Below are 14,674 nucleotides of genomic sequence, written 5' to 3'. Positions count from 1 at the left end.
GTCTTTCTCTGCTCAAAAGAGATTATACCTAGTAAAAAAAAATTCTTCTTTTCTACTCATTCAGCCATCAAGAGTATAGCTTTCTCTAGTAGGTCAACTATTTGATTCCTTCCTTAGTTCAACTCATAGCACCTGTTTGGAGGCAGCAGGCTGAATCACATGACCTCTTAAGGTTCCTTTAAGCTCTAATTACAAATGAAGCCAAATTAAAACCTGGAGCCCAAGGAAAGGTTCCTATGCAGAGTGCTAGTTAACATCCTTCCACTCACCATCTTCTTGCCTTTCAACAAAAATACACAGACACACATGCACACCCACACTTCCAGGTGCTTGGCTTCTAATTGCTACAGTTAGAAGTCTCCAGAGATTGAGAATTTGCTATAAATCCTATCTCTTTAGAAGATGTAGGTTGGAGAGAGAGAAGACAACTATAGAGAATTAGGAAAGATTTAGCTCCTACCTTGACAGACCAAGTTCTTCAGCTGAGGGTATGGAGGAGGAAGATGGAGAGATTAAGCCTTCCAATTCTGGGTGTAGGTGAGCAGCAAAGGGAGGAGTAAACCACCAAGACCAGAGACAGTGTGCCAGATGTGGGTAGTCCTAGGCCCAGCTCGGGGTGCTCTGTTAGGAGGACAGCTCTCAAGTGTGTATTTGCAGCAGCAAGTTGGCTGGGACAAAAAAGGCCCAATGTGGTCAACCCCTTGTTTTTTCTTTAGCTGTTCCTTTTGGCCCCTAGGCTCCAGGAAACAAGGCCAGAGTGTTCTCCGCTTCCCCTCCCCCAAGGCAGTGGACTGAGGCACGCAGGCTGGTAAGCTGCTATCCTATCAGTCTATCAAAAGCTGTAAATAAAAGGCCACAAGTGCACAGTGAAGTAGACTATGAGAAGAATCTAGATTGAATTACACAAGCCAGTTGTGGAGAAAGGGTGGGGGAGATAGGAGAAAGAAGAGACAGAAGTCTAGCTGCCCTTCAAGGAAATATTATCATCCAAGCACACGCCTCCCTCAGCATGACTGCTAGAAGCCATCAAAGCATTGCTCCCCTAGGGAACCAGGCTCCAGTCTGGCCTTTTTCTCAGCAGAGGGGTCCTAGTTTCTGAGAATTCTCCATGAGACTCAAAGCCTTTTCCCAGAGGTGACTTACCTTCTGATAGACTTTAGAAAATAGTCTCTTCAGTCCAGCTTACCATGCTTGGTAAGAGCACCAGGACTGCTTCAATAGCAGGTGGCAGCAAAGACCATTTCTCTGTACCAGATACTGTATTTGCTTTAGTTATAAGACTAAGATGAAAATAAATTGATGTATACTTAAAAAAATGTCTAAAGCAGGTGGCTAAGGTCTGGCCTGAGTCCTGAGTATTCAGGAGCCTCAGTTCTGTAATGATTCAGAGCATGGATTTTGGTGTTGACAGTTCTGGATTCAAATGTGACACACTACTTGCTAGCTGTGGACTTTGGGAAGTTACTCAACTTCACCAAACTTCGGCTTCCTCATTTGTAAAACTGTCATATCTTCCTTCAAAGGCTTGAGGTAGAATTAAATAAGATATTGCATGTAAAGCGCCTGACACAAGATATGTGCTCAGTCATGGTCATTATTATTATTATATTTTTGGCAGATGATCAATGGAACCTTTCTTCTCTTCTTTCCCAATTTTCCAGAAAATCTAAAGGCTCCAGGTCTAGGGAACTGGTAGGCAAAACCTCTTTAAAATATTGAAAGGAAATGGAAAGAGTTATGTTGTTTTTTTTCCCCTCCACTGCATTAGAACTGAATCAGTCAGCCTGTGCTGATTATACTCTGGACTGGCAGTCTGGCCCTGGGAGCCTAAGGCTCTCCTAAACCAAAGATACTATTCCATCTCTAGTATTACCTGTTGTGGGGCATGCTCCCAGACTGATGGTGCTTCTCCAGGGGCCCCAGATCAGATCCCAGTAGATGTAGGAAAGAAACAGTCTGATCCCAGGCTGGGAGGATAGGTCTGTCCAGGCTGTTGTCTGCCCATCACAGCTGCATATGAGGCCTATGGGTTAATAATAGCAACTCTGATGCCAATGGATTAAGACAGCACTGTAGGAGGTGTTTATTTTTACACTCTGGCGTCAGTATCAAGTTCTACTGGTTACTGCCCAAATCTAGGACAGCTTCCTGCTATAAGAGTGGCCTCAGGCTTCTCCAGGATGCTAAGTTGGATTCTGAGGGAAGCGAGCCTTGTTGAAAACAGTTCAGAATTCACAGGGGACAGGGAAGGGGAAAGGGAACAAACAGACCTGTCATGTGTCCAGCTGTCTGGTCCCAAATCTCTGGGACCAGGAGAATTTCAGTTGAGAGCTGTTCTTTATAGCATTCTCCAGAGTCAGGTAGGCCCTGGACAAGAGACCTAATACACTGTTTTGGAAGGGTGTACACATACATACACATACAAACAGGCTGCACTGAAATGATCTGAATAATGACAAAGATCAAGAAAAGACTTCTCTCAGCTAACCAGAAGCTTGGCCTTATCAATCACAAGTTCCAGATTAGCGCAGTGAGTGCTGACATTACAAGACAAAGATATCTAAAACAAAATATGGTTAGGCTCGTCCTTAATTGATTTGCATAGTGTCTTTAGCAGGTAGATCAAGTCCCTTGAAAATTTATTTGGCCAAAGCTCTTCCTAGACATAACACAACAGGATAGAAACACCAAGAAACCAGCCCTCATCTTTCTGGCCTAGAGCCAGTGCCCAGAAAATCTTTCCTGAAAACTTCTTTATCCCTCAGGGCCTATAGATTGGGGTCCCAGGGATCTTGCACTTTGACTACAGTATCTAGAACTCTGTGGATAGATATCCCACTCATCTCCCTGAAAGGCAGCTCCTAACACAGATTCATCTTGTTCTATTAGGCAGACAGGGATGTGAAAAGGTTGACAGCTGGACAGATGATGTAAATAACCTACTAAGGGGCCGTGTGCACAGCAGACTGCTGTGGAATGACAAAAATGTACCACACATTAGGTAGGAATGCTGAAGTGCAAAGAAAGCAGCCAATCAGCCAAGCTCACGGTAACAGTGACTCCATCATCTTCCTGCCTGTGGCTGACTCATAACCGTCGTCAGTGACACGACATATCATTATCTTGAGGAGCTAGAGAGCTGGCAAGAAGGTAGGCTGGTGAACCCCTCATTCAATACATTTCCCCCCCTGTCTTTCAAGGCTTATCTACCTGGTCATCAGAACAACAATGCAGCCTCAGAAACAACCAGATTTGATCACTAGAGATATGGGGTTTGATCTCAGCTCCATTTGGAAGCTACCCATGCCTAGGATTAGTGGCAGGATGCCCAAGGACGGGAACACTGCTTTCATTCTTGGCTTTTTCTCTGACTTGCTGGGTCATCTAGGGGCAGGGTTCTTGTCCTCTCAAAGGTAAAGGGGCTAACTGTATCTATCTTCTGGTGTTGTGGCAAGGAAAAATATTCGAAAAATTAAAATAAGTAGCAACAAATGTAAATGCTATAAATTCTTTGGACCAAAGTATTTTAGAAATATAACTGTCATTCATACATATAGGTGTGGAGCCCTGGCCTTTTAGGTTTTCCTTACAGGTCATGGAAGCCATGTTGGGAAGAGCAGTTCCTTTCCTTCAGGTTTATAATCCCCACTTCTGGTTTGAGGAACAGTCGAAATAGTTAGGAATCTGCTTACCTAGACATAAGGTATTAGTTTCCACTAATGTGTAAAAGAGTAAGTAAAAACATGCAAGCAGAAAGAAACACCTCCACTCACCCACTTGCTCCATCCACAAACCTACTTCTCCCCAACGCCTGAGCCCAGGACACTGATCGGAGGCTTGTATCTCATTGATACAACATTTAGCGGCAGTACTTACCAACTGGATTTAGCCTAAAGGCCTGAGAAAGCAACATTAATGAAAGGATGTATTCCATTGCTCAGTTAGAACAAAGGCAACACTGTGTTCTAAACCCAACACAAGCCTTCTAGCCCAGCAATCCCTCGCTATGGGGTTAGTTTGCCAGGTCTCCAGAGCTCATGGAGAGGAGAAACAGAAATCTATTCTTCATTGATGCTGACACTTCTTTTTCTGCAAGTGCCTACACTGGGATTCAAAACAGATGTTCTGACATCCTGCAGCTTCTGGTGAGACCCACTCTCCTTGTAGCAAACTCTATCTGTAAATATGTAAAGGGACAAATAGGAAATATTTAGGCTTCATGGGCCATGTGTGTGTGTAGGTGTATTTTTTTTTAATATAACTCTTTACAATTGTGAAAACCATTTTCAGTTTGTGGGCCATAATTTGCTGACTCTAGACTTTAAAGGCCCCTCTTATTCAAGGTCTGCATCTCAGAATTCTGGCTCTGCTGGGCCGGCCTAGAGATCCTCATTCCTCTTCCTGTGGGGCTGATGCATATATTTCAGAGGCAGCTCCCCTCTAAGGAGCCACTGAGGAATGTGAAGGAAGAATTTTAACGTTATTTGTATTGGAGCTAACCAGACAGGCTAATTCCCCTCATATAAAGCACTTAAAAAAACATCTGTGGAATTTAGCTTACTGCATTATCACTCTGGAGTGCAGACTGAGCTATAAACAGTCTTTGTCTTTCTATTTCTGCTTAATAATACTATGCCACACCTCTCTACAAGGCCCCTTCCCCCCCCCCCCCAGTTTCCAAACTCACACTTGAATTGGCTCTGGTCCCAAGTCCCTCTCTCCTCCCCATCCCTCCCACTTCTATATGTGGTATGGTTGTGGATAGCAAGGAAACTATCAACAGTCAGATGGGTTTGGACACGGTAAATATGGATGAGAGGCGTGGGGGTAGGGATGAGCTCATTTTGAGCAAAGATTTAGGGCTGACTGTGAATCTAGGCTCTGTCACAAAAGTTACATGTTTTATAAACTGGATCAAACTGCTACAGAAACAACTTAAGAACAATGTGCACAGGGTCAGGAGTAGTTGGAGTTATACCTCTCACATACCATGGATTAGAAAGACATAAATGTCTTACAGCTAAAGACTAAAACTTCTATCTAATCTTTACAATGAGCCTTCAAAGTAGAGATTATCATCCCTATTCTGCAGTTAATTAAGGAAACTGAGGGTTTTGCTCTATCTAAGATCACAGAGCTAGAAGGTAGGGGAGCTGGGCTTGGAACTCTTGTCTGACTCACTCCAAAGCTCTTGCTTTTTCCATTGTAATACATTACTAGTATTCTTGGTGGAGAAGAACAATAAGCAAATGTCTTCATTTGGATCTTGTTCAGATTTTGTTTTAATAGCAGCAATTTGTTGGTCTGTTCTCACCCCCCCTTTTTAAAATTAATTTATTTAAGTAATCTCTATACCCAATAAGGGGCTTGAACTCATGACCTGGAGACCAAGAGTCACATGCTCCTCCTATGGAGCCAGCCAGATGCCCCAGTTTGTTCTTTTCAATAGTCTGAATATTAATGAATGACAAGGTGCTTAAAATCATAAGCATGACAATTTTGTGTGATAGCAATTCAGGTCAAATCAATACAGCTATATTCACATTTAAGCTGGGGCCTTATCTGAGCGAACACTTGTTTATTCTTCAACAAGAATAAACAGAATTTTAATGTATTAAATCTTTGTCTAGTTGCCAAATAAGTCTCTTTTCAATAGTGGTATATGTGTGTGTATATATATATATATATATATATATATATATATATACACACACACACACACACACACGTGTATGTGTATATATGTATGTATATATATATGTGTGTGTGTGTGTGTGTGTGTGTGTATATATATCTTTGTGTAATCAATGTTACCTTGTAATCAATTTGGCTGAGTTGAATTGTAGTACGCCACCTTCCCAGGCCTGGATTGTTAGTTACCAATCAAATATCCATTCTCCCTTTCTCTTTCAAATTCACAGAATCTTCCTGATACTCAGGTGGGTACAATGCTTTCCAACTAATGGAGGTAGGAGTGACCATTGGGCTAACTTGTGGTAAAAGTGCTGTGAGAATTCTGGGTTATCTGTTTGTGATGAACACGGTGCCTCCTTCGTCCTCCCTTCCTCCATCTTGATGCTAGGAAGGTAGGCATGATGGCTAGAACTACAGTAGCCATCTTGAACCAACATGGCTTAAATATATCAGAGCAAAAAACCAGAAGGGTTCTGAATCTCTCATTTAGACTGTGGGGCTGCCCAGACCAGCCCAGGAAAGTATTTAAGTCCTCAGTTTTGGGTTTCTGTTACTTCTATCTATTTCCACTTTATACATCCAACCACAGTCCAATAACCACCAAGTCTCATTAATTCTATCTACCCATCTCTACCCCCAATGCTACTACCCACAACCAAGCTATATGTATCACGTGTCTGAACTACGACATCAGCCTCTAAACTGATCTCCCTTCCCAGCACCATCCTTTGAAAATGAAAACTATTTACATCACCCTTTTGCTTAAAAACCCTTCAAAGATTTTCCATAAAATCCAAACTCTGTACCCTGCCTTTCATGACTTACCTTTCTGGTCTCATCTTTTGCCAATCCTACCTTGCCCTGTAGTTTGTTATACGATTACCTCTCTACTGACTGGAATATGGCCCCTCCATTTGTCTGGCCAACTCTTAATCATCCTTCAGGTTTTTAGCTGAAACATCTCACATACAATGGCCTTCCCTAGATCACATTACATGCCTTGGATATATGCTCCCCAAGCACCTTGAACTTCTCTGTACTGTGTTTTAGTTGTTTATTTAGCTTGCAATGCTAGATAGGCAAGCTCCATGGGATAGGAATCTTGTCCATTACTACTACTAGTCTATCCCCAGAAACTAGGGCAGAATCTGGCACACATAAATCTTTTTGAATGAGTGAATGAAATTTTCAAGAGGCAACTAAACAACATGCATCAGAGTTTAAAATAAGTATTGTCTTTAGTCTACTTCCAGGAAATAAATTTAAAATAAATAACATGATAAAAGTACATAAGATATATACATAAGGATGTTCACTGAAGCACCATTTATAGAAGCAAAATTAAAAAAAAATTCTAAATGCTCTCTCATTAATTAAATTATGAGGTAGCATTGAATTACTCTAGATAACATTAAAAATATTATTTTAGAATAGATGTTGAGATGAAACTATGTCCATGATACAGTTTTTAAAAAATAATTTATAAGGTATAATTCATGGCATGATCCCATTTTTATTTGTAAAAATGTGTACATATTTAGTTCTTTATCTGTATTTTGAGTTTTCTGGCAGTAATTGGGCTGATGGATTCTTTTAGGCAACTAGGATCCTTATAGGCTGGAAGGTCTGGGCCTCATCGACCAAATCATCATAGGAGACATGAGGGACCACCCATTTACAACCCCAAAGAGAACAGACACCTGTACTGGGGAAACAAGTACTTATTAAGTGCCTAACACCTATTTCAGGGAAGAAGCAAAAGCTACAGGCATGCTCTAGGGCAAATTATAACTGATTGAGCAGGCTATCTGTCATAGTAAAGATTCAAGTTATATTCAAAGTTCTAAATGCCTTATAGTAGCTTGAGAAAATTATGGAAATAAAGACAGTTAAGGGAAGAATATTCTTAAAACTTGTGCCTGCCAATTTCATTAATAATTTGGTAAAATAACCGGTCACGTCTGAAGAGGGGAAATTTTCTTGTATTTTTACCTTGAATTAGCTAGGCCATTCATTCACAGATGGACATAAACCTGATGGTTACCTTTATAAGAGTTAAGAACACAAGAATGACATGAAGTACAAAGAACTATAAAGCAAATAAGTGTATTATAACTATTATATACATTTTCTCTTTCTTCCTTGGTTGCATATTAAGGACAGGGGCTGTCTTATTCATCTCAGTAGTTATTTACCCTAGTCTAGAGCCTGGCACATATCTTAAAATGTTCACTGAAATGAACTAAGGAAGAACTGAATCTTCACCAAACTAAACTGGAAACATTTCTTTTTCCAGAGTAGAATTTGGTTCATTACAGCAGTGGACCTATTTACACACTAGTTCTAGTTTTTCTTGCTGGGGTGTGGGGTGCTGAGAGGATCACCCGAGTACAGTGGTTGGCTTCTGGAATGAGCAGGGCAAATATGCCTGGGTATAATTCCTCTCCTGGAGTTCCCTTCACACTCACCGCACTCCCTCTATTGCTAGTGGGAGCTGAACCATGAGAACCAGAACAGCGTGTTCCAGCCAGAATGACAGACTGCACCCCTCCACCCCCTTTTCTTCATCTCTCCCCACTTAACCTCACTGGTCTTCAACTCTGTCCTATGAGCTGCTTCCAGTGGGGCTGCTGAGCATTCAGCAAAGAATGCAGGATGTGTCTCAAAGAGTCCAGCACTAGCTGAGGAACAGTTTGTTTTTTCCTAAAAATGGGCAGTCTATAAAGTTACGTAAGACCCAGCTCTTTGCTGGGAGCCTTTCCAACTCTAGCTGGAGAGAGATTCCTCAAGCTATTTAGAGTTTCAGGAAAAGGGTTTGGAATTTCCTGCCTGGCCAACCTATACTGGAGACATCTCTGTGTAGGGATGGGGAAGTTCCATCAGAGAAAGTAGTAACTGAACTCCCATTGCCCCTCAGGGGTGGACCCACTGAGTTGTAGAAACAGTCTGATCCAATTTATAGTTAAAATCTCAGAACAAGGACAAGCCCCACTGCCAAAACCAGAGCCCAAATCGAATCAAGCCTTTGGGGCTCACTCAAAGGATGCTGGGCCTGGGAAATCTAATAGCCTGACCTAGAAGCACACCAACAAAGCTCTGGAAGGGCTTCCTTTCCTACTTTATGGAGGAATTTGTGGCCTGAAGAACCTCAGATGCCAAAGTCTTGCACAAGGACTAATCAGTCAATATTAACTGAATACCTATGAAATGCCTGATACTGTATTACGTGACAAAAACAGACCTGGTACCTGGTATAACGTACAGTTACGAAAAGGTTGGTATGTAATTCTGCTCTTAAGGATGAATTCTGTAGCACAGGGCAAGTTATTTGATCCCTCTCAGCCTGAGTTTCTTCAGCTGTAAAATGGGGATAATAATACCTCTCTTACAGGATGGTAGTGGGAGTTAGAAGATACAGAAAACATCTAGTGCAGTGACTGGTATCTAGTAAGGGCTTGGTGAATGGTAACTATAATAAGTGTGAATCAGGAATTTCTTCTTTTCTTGAACATCCTATTGCCTTTTCAAGACTGCACTACTGTTCAACTTACAACAGGGAACCTTGTCACTATCATACCCATGTTTTTCTTTTCAATAGGCACACCACCTCAAATTATTTAACCTTTCTTCATGGCTCTGTTCTTTATCCTCTGTAAGTTGTAAAGTGGCTCTGCCCCAGAAAACATCTCATAGGAATATAAAGAAAAGGTTAGAGTAAGTTTGCAACTTATCTGTGAATCAAGAATTTCCCATCCAGTGAACACAGTGAATTCAGGCTCTTGACTACCTAAATCGTTCAATGTCAGTCAAACATGGTGAAAGCAAGTCCTCCACATAAGCTCCCGGGCTGACAAGATTCTTTTTGAAAGGTCTAATTAGTTCCAGACATGTGCACCATGTGACACTCCCCAAGTCCTATAGCTTCTGTTTTAGAAAAGTCTTTCTAGGCTATACTCTCTTCTAATTCCTACAACTATTGCTATAATTCTAGGCTCTCCTTCAACACCATTTTCAAGGGCTATCAACTCAATCTTTGGGCAAAGGTTCCCAAGGGGCAGGAATTGAGACTATTTCTGAGACAGATGATAGTTTGGCTGTGCATAAAATCCTAGGCTACCAGTAAATTCTTCTCAGAAATTTGAAAGCATTGCTCCATTGCTTGCTAATTCGATTCCATTATTGTTCAGTCCAATGCCATTCTGATTCCCGATATTTATACATAATCCTTTTTTTAAAAGAATTTTGAAATTTCTCCATATGTCCAGTGATCCAAATTTTGACAATGAGGTACCCTTGGGTAGGTTATTTCTATTTGCTGTATTGGGCACACAGTGGGCCCTTTCAATGGAGACTCATGTTCTTCAGTTCTGGACAATGTACCTGTATTCCTTCTTCCCTCCCTCCCTTCCTTCCTCCCCTTTTTCCTCCCCTCCCCTCTCCTTTCCTTTCCTAACTTCCTTCCCACCAATGTTGAAGATTTAGAAAAGAGAGGGATTAAATGATAAGTAACATCCTGAGAAGCAGTAGTAGCTCCAGAATTTCTATACAGGTTGAATTTGGGATCAGCAAACACATCAGAAGGGGTGGGTAGGAATGGGATGGCATTAGGGACTTGTTCTGAAGTTCCATTTGTATAGCAATCACAGTGTTTTTACTCTGGATTTACTTGGGGTAGCTTAAAATGCATATCATTTAGGTATGATACTCTGCTGTATGGATATAAAAAACAATCTCAAAACAGCTTAATCAACAGAAGTTTATTAGCCATACATATCAAGGAGACCAAAGATAGAATTCTGAGGGGAGAGTTAATTCAGACCCTCAGCGTGTCACTCAGACTTTCTATTAGGTGACAGGATGGCTATTACCATCGCAACCATTACATCCAGATATGTTAATATTCAGACGCCAACGGGGAGGAAGGTGGATAAACTCTCCTAAATAAACTCTGTTTGGTTTCAATGGGAAAGTAGTTGTCGGGCAGGCAACCAATTGCAAATATTTCAGGGTTCTACCATGGCTGAAAAGATAATGTAGGAGGAAATGCAATCCAGTGCACCAGGGAGGGATTAGCCTTTGTTGGGAGCTGGGATATTTCCTCCATTCCAACTAGTAAAGAGAGGATGTCTGTAGATACATTTGCAGGTTGGTAGTAGAAAGTGAGAGAGTTCATGTTTTATGACTTTTTTCTTTCTGAAGTGCATGAGTAATAATCATCAACAGAGTGCATGGAGGGAAAAAAGGAGGGCAGAAGGCAATGAAAGTATAAAATATTTGTTATAAAGAGTGGAGGAACAACTTTGTTAGAAAAATATAGTAAGATTGATGGCCAACATAAATCTGGTGATGATGAATTTCAAGTGGTACTAAATATGCTGGGCTGTACAATTTTCTCCAGCAATGCGTAACTATTTGAGTACAGACAGGGAAGATGAGGGATTATGTTCTTTTAGGGTTAGGGTTTTATGAGATGAATACATTTTTATTTTATTTTTTAAAGTTTACTTATTTATTTTGAGAGAGAGAGAGAGAGACAGAGCGAGCACAGGAGGGGCAGATAGAAGGAGAGAGAGAGAGAGAGAGAGAGAGAGAGAGAGAGAGAGAGAGAGAGAATCCCAAGCAGGCTCCACACTGACAGTGCAGAGCTTGAACTCACAAATCGTGAGGTCATGACCTGAGCTGAAATCCAGAATCGGACACTCAACTGACTGAGCCACCCAGGTGTCCCTAGATGAATATATTTTTAACAATGTTTTATTTTCTTTAGTGTTTATTTATTCTGAGATAGAGAGCAAGCATTTGCACATGCTTGTGCAAGCAGAGGAAGGTGAGAGAGAGAGAGGGAGACAAAGAATCCCAAGCAGGCTCCACTCTGTCAGAGCAGAGCCCAAAGCAGGGCTCAATTCCACGAACCATGAGATCATGACCTGAGCCGAAATCAACAGTTGGAGGCTTAACTGACTAAGCCACCCAGGAATCCTAGATGAATATATTTTTAAAAGAATGATTATAATGTGAATTAAGTTTTAATTAAGTTAAAGGGCTACCATTGAGGGTACTTTAACAAGTGAATGGAATACACTAAGCCATAAACCATAAAGTCTAAATAGCAACATGGGAAAATGCTTATGAAATAATGTTAAAAGGAAGTGGAATACAAAATAATTTTAATGCTATAATTATATTCCTACAAACTTTATATATGCACATAAACAGAAAGGATAGGCAGATGGAATTACAGGTGATTTAAATTTATTTTATTATTATTGTTTTATTTTTAAATTGTTATTATATACAGTAAAACCTTGGATTTTGAGTAACTTGTTCTGCAAGTGTTCTGTAAGACGAGCAAACATTTCTAATACATTTTAACTTGATAAACGAGTGATGTCTCGCAATAAGAGTAGTACATGACGCCACATGTCACAGGATCGCAACTGAGCCAATGATTCTTCTCTCTCTCCCTCTCTGCGGGATTGTGGGTAATTGTCTCCCATGCTTGGATGCTCACTCTCAGACCGTGGTGTTTAGCAGAAATCAGTGATTTTTCAGAATGTAAGCAGGTGCCCACAACGGCACTACTGTATTTTTTGTCACTTCAAAGCACCTATGGACAGTCCTTTGCTTTTCCATTCAAGAGTAAGCTTAGGAATGCTTTGCTTCATTCTCGGTCAGGCTGCCTGCTGCCTGATTGCCAGTTACATGAAATATAGTATATGACAAGAGTTGATTAATACTATACTATAGTCAACATCCATGCGAGTGTATATAATGGCCCCCATGCAGAAAAATGTTGAAAAGAAAGGTGGTTAAGAAGAAGGAGATGATTACAGTGGAAGTTAAAAAGGAAATCTTCGAAGTATGAACAAGGTATGAGAGTGGCCCCAATTACAAGATTTTATAAGAACTCTATGTCTGCATCTCGTCTGCAGAGGAGGAAGAGAAAAAGGCAGAGGAATCCCTCACTTCAAATGATATTAGGGAGATGTGTAAAATGTGGGAAACAAGTGCAAACTTTTGTAGAAAAGCACCACCCAAATAAGGCTGTAGCACTGCAAGTGATGAATTTAACAACAATGCAATGTCACGTTTCTGTGAAATCCTCAAAAGGAGGCAAAAGCAAGTGTCATTGGATAGGTTCCTTGTTAAAGTTGCACGAAAAGAAAAAAGATTCCATTGAGCCAATAGATAGCATTGATTCTGTTAGTGATAGTGAAAGTCGTCCTTCACAATAACCCTAAATAACTCTTGTCTCCCTCATACCAGCCATGAAGGTTTTCAAAGGTAAATACAGGTTAATTGGTTTATTTTTCTTTATATTTTGTATTTTATTTATTATTTTGTATTATATTACAGTATTGTAGCCATTTTTATGTGAATATTTTTGGGTTATGGAACAAATCATCTGAGTTTCCATTATTTCTTGTGGGGAAATTCACTTTGATTTACAAGTGCTCTGGATTACAAGTATGTTTCTGGAATGAATTATGCTCGCAAACCAAGGTTTTTCTGCACTTATTTATTTTTAAAAACTCCTACTTATGATTCAGTTCATGTTTAGCTTGATTAATAGATCTTCTTTTTAAAAGGTCTTTATCTAGTCTACCAGCCATTTTGTCTTCTTTAAAACTTGTTTTATTTTATTAAGTTTATTAATTTTGAGAGAGACAGAGACAGAGACAGTGTGAGTGGGGGAGGGGCAGAGAGTGAGAGGGAGAGAGAATCCCAAGCAGGCTCCATGCTGCCTGCACAGAGCCCGAGGTGGGGCTTAAACTCATGAAACCATGAGATCTTGACCTGAGCTGAAACCAAAAGTCAGATGCTTAACTGACTGAGCCACCCAAGTACCCCTAAAACTTGTTTTATAGGGCTAAAACCAAACTCATCCTGGGGCCAGGCTAGAATTTCTGTGGATGTAACTAAATTCATGGATCTTTGATGAAAGCAAAAATACCTCAGTAATGTACATTTGCTGAACTAGGCTAATTTAAGTCAGTTCGGTTACTATAATTCATTCATTATACAAATACTCACTGAACTTATACTATCTGTCAGACATTGTGTTAGGCACATGAACATATAGCAGAAAACCACCTAAGGAACAGGAAGACCTTTGGCTCAAGCCTGACTTTCACAAAAGGCCTCAAACTTAGCCTTTAATCCTTATATACAAATTAATTTATATATGTAGTCATTAAAAAATAGCTTGATTGACATATAATTAACATACCATAAAACTTACCTTTTAAAAATGTACAATTCAGTGGTTTTTAGTGTATTCACAGGGTTGTGCAACCATCACCACAATCTAATTTTGGAATATTTTCACCACCTCTAAAAGAAACCCTATACCCGTTGATCTTTCATCTTACAATCTTGTTGAACTCATTTATTATTTACAATAGTTTTTTTGTGGATTCTTTAGGATTTTCTATGTACATGTTAATGTCATCTGCAAACAGAAATAGTTCTACTTCTTTCTTTTCAATCTGGATACCTTTTATTTCTTTTCCTTACCTAATTGCTCTGGCTAGAACTTCAGGTACAATATTGAAAAGAAGTAGCAAGAACAGATATCTTTCTCCTGTTCCTGACCTTATAAGGAAAGTTTTTAGTTGTCTTTCTCCATGAAGTATGTTAGCTGTGGGATTTTTTGTAGATGCTCTTTATCTGCTTGAGGAAGTTTTCTGCTATTTCTAGTTTTCTGAGTGTTTAAAATTTTTTAAAATGTTTATTTACTTTTGAGACAGAGAGAGAGCGTGAGCAGGAGAGGGGTAGAGAGAGAGAGGGAGACACAGAATCTGAAGCAGGCATCAGGCTCTGAGCTGTTAGCACAGAGCCCAAGGCAGGGCTCGAACTCATGAGTCATGAGATCATGACCTGAGCTGAAGTTGGACGCTTAACTGAATGAGCCACTCAGGTGCCCCTGCTGAGTGTTTTTATTATGGACTTGTCAAATGGTTTTTCTTCATCTATTGAA

General features: G+C 40.3%; 1 protein-coding gene across 3 annotated transcripts in view; it reads right to left on the bottom strand.

Moving 5' to 3' along the window:
• RUSC2 (RUN and SH3 domain containing 2) overlaps positions 1-14,674 on the bottom strand; it is a 65,814-nt gene that overhangs the window by 38,933 nt on the left and 12,207 nt on the right. The window contains exon 2 of one of the 3 annotated variants that reach the window (XM_042963279.1): positions 1,874-2,023. The exons of the other annotated variants lie outside the window; for them this stretch is intronic. The gene's annotated coding sequence lies outside the window, so the exon portion shown is untranslated. The remainder of the gene's footprint in view (positions 1-1,873; positions 2,024-14,674) is intronic. 3 annotated transcript variants of the gene reach the window in all.

Source organism: Panthera tigris, chromosome D4 (assembly GCF_018350195.1).
Source record: "Panthera tigris isolate Pti1 chromosome D4, P.tigris_Pti1_mat1.1, whole genome shotgun sequence".
In the NCBI taxonomy this organism is placed as follows: domain Eukaryota; kingdom Metazoa; phylum Chordata; class Mammalia; order Carnivora; family Felidae; genus Panthera; species Panthera tigris.
The sequence above is the reverse complement of the archived record's forward strand: the minus strand, read 5'-3'. Positions and strand labels throughout refer to the sequence as shown.